Here is a 2907-nt window from a genome sequence, read left to right as displayed (position 1 = left end):
ATCTTTAGGGACTCTTAAAATATATGCCCTTAATCAAGTCAACCAATATTTGAGATATGGTCTTTTAAAAAGTTGTTTTCTGGAAGAGATAATATATTGCTACAACATTCACAAGTCTCAAAATAAAAATAATATAAAATAGGGTAAAGTGAAAAATTTCCTGTTCATGTTTCTAATTATCTTCATATCTACTCTTTCAACCCAGAGGGAGTCATTTTTTTAAGTCTCAGAAATATTCTTTGAATATATATTTTTAAATAGGATACGTATTTGGTATTTTTAATTTTCTTTCTTATTTCCCTATAGGTAGTATATTATGAAGGCAACTCAAGAGCATAGATTTTCCCCTTAGAAATGCATCTTAGAAATGTTTCTATACAAATATAAAAATCTTCATTTTTTCAGATATTGAGTATTCTACTAAGTGGTTATAGCATAGAATATGTTAGAAGGTTACTCAGGTTCTAGAGAGGTGTCTTATTGCTATAGTACAGGTTTTACATGTACAAGGAAGGTCTTGGGTTCAATCCACAGCAGTACTTAAAAATTCCTAAAAATAAGCACTTTCATTTTTTAAAATATCTTTGTTTATTGCAGAGTATGCTGTGCAAACATCATGGACAAACATAAATTTGTATCAATATGTGGATAATCATAGAATATTTTTAGAAGGAAAGTACAGAATCTTCTGCAAAACACAGGGAACAACAGAGTACAGAAGCAACTGTCAGAATAAGAAAAAAAAATCTTTGCCAGCTCATCTTCCAATAGAGGCTACATAAAGAACTTTAAAAAAAATCAACATAAAAGAAGCAAACAATTAATAAATGGGCAAATGAACTGAAAAGACATCTCTCAAAAGAAGAAGTAAAAAATGGCAAACAAATATATGAAAAACATATTTGTTTAGTGAGTGATCAGGGATATGCAAATCAAAGCCAAAATGAGATTCCATCTCTTTTCTTTTAGAATAACATCATCAAAAATATAAATAGCAATAAATGCTGGTGAGGATGTGGGCAAAAGGAACTCATACACCATTCATGAAAATGTGAACTAGCATAGTCACTATGGAAATCAATATGGAGTTTCTTTAAAAAACTAAGAGTAGATATGTCATATGGTCTGCTTATACCACTCCTTGGTATCTATCCAAGAGAATTAAAGTCAGCAAACTTTAGAGATACCTGAATACTCATTTTTATCACAGCACAATTTACAATAGCTGAGTTATAGGATCAGCCTAGGTCTCCATTAACAGATGAATGGGTTAAAAATTATTATATATGTATATATATATATATATATATATATATATATATATATATATATATATATATATATATAATTTCCATGAAAATGGGTGGAATCATGTTAAATGAAATAAGCCAGACTCAGAGAAAATATCATACTTTTCCCCTCCCATGTGGAAGCTAGAGAGGGAAATGTTCAATATAAAAGAGTGACCCTTAGGATAGAGGATCCATAGGAAGTAGAGAAAAGACAGTGGGGGTTATTGAGAGGACAACTGATCAAATTGTGTTTTAATGTGTGTGAATATGCTACAGTGAAACTCACCATACTGTATAAATGAGATGCTCCAATTTAAAAAAAAATAAAATACTGGTGGCATCCTCCTATCAGCCCCGAAGTCAGGCTCACCTCAAAATCTCAAGAAGTCTGAAAGGACAAGATCTTGTCTAGAGTCTCCCAAACTTTCAAAAGCACTTGTGTTTGTGCACACCAAATTAAAACATTGCTAAAACTGTTTAAAATTGAACTGCTTCCTATAGACCAAGAGGTAGCCACTTCTGAGGACTGTGCGGGTCACTGCAGACTGCATTTACTCTGGGCCTTTTCTCCATCTCTAGAGCCTTAGAGGCAGCCTGGATCCAGGGGCCCCAAGTCTGAAAGGATCAGGAAACAAAAGGTTAAGAATAAAGGGGCACTTCAGAAAATTTAATGGTTTGATTTTGCACCACTGTCAACTACTGCCTTCTCAGATAAAGAACAAAATTGATTTTTCATAAAAGAAAAAGGAAAAAGTAAAAGAACAGAATCAAACAGACAATTTCATTTTTGTAATAGATGTTGGCAAATTTTCGCATTGATGTTTATATCCTCTTGAGTTCCATATTTCTGTGTGCTTGTTTCTCCACAAGTACACAGAGAGAAGGCTGCTGTCAACTTTTAGATACCTGCTAATCAGATAACAAATGCTTGTTTTTTTCCTAGTGGTTCTCCTTAAATAGCTATTCATTTTACTGCCATTTATATATTTTAAGAATTGCCCATTTCATTGTGTGGGTGATGATTTCACTAATGGGATATTTGTTCTGTTTTTCTTCATGTCTAAAAGTCATTTGTATTAGAAAGATCAACACTTTCTGGTATGGGCTTCAATTTTCTTTTAGTTTACCATTTGTTGTTTATCACTATAAAAGATCATATAGAATTCTTAACTTTATGCAGTCAAATGTATCAATATTTTTATTTCTATTTTAGCAATTGCTTTGGTTTGGTCTGGAAAGTCCCCTAAAATCCTTGAATTGCTTTTGAAGTACTTTGAATTGCTTTTGAAAAACTTTTGATTGGTTTTCAATGAAGCAATTTTCAGAGGTGGGCCTTCTGGGAAGTGATTGGATCATGAGGGCTCTGACCTTATCAGTGGGTTAATGCATTGGTAGCTGGATGGACCACTGGGAGATGTTGGAAACCATGGACAGGTGGGACATGGTTGGAGGCAGTAGGTCACAGGGGCATGCCCTTAGGGACTGTATATTGTCCCTTTCCCCGCCCTTCTTACCCTCCAGCTTTCTGTTTGCTTTGATCAGAGCAGCTTTTCTCTGCCAGTCCTCCTACCATGATGTTTCTGTCTTGAGGTGAAACCTCTGAAATCATGTGACA

The sequence above is a fragment of the Marmota monax genome, unplaced genomic scaffold (genome assembly GCF_021218885.2).
Source record: "Marmota monax isolate L192 unplaced genomic scaffold, Marmota_monax_Labrador192_F-V1.1 WCK01_AAM20220418_F8-fsc00305, whole genome shotgun sequence".
NCBI classification, from domain to species: domain Eukaryota; kingdom Metazoa; phylum Chordata; class Mammalia; order Rodentia; family Sciuridae; genus Marmota; species Marmota monax.
Note: the sequence above shows the minus strand (reverse complement) of the source record.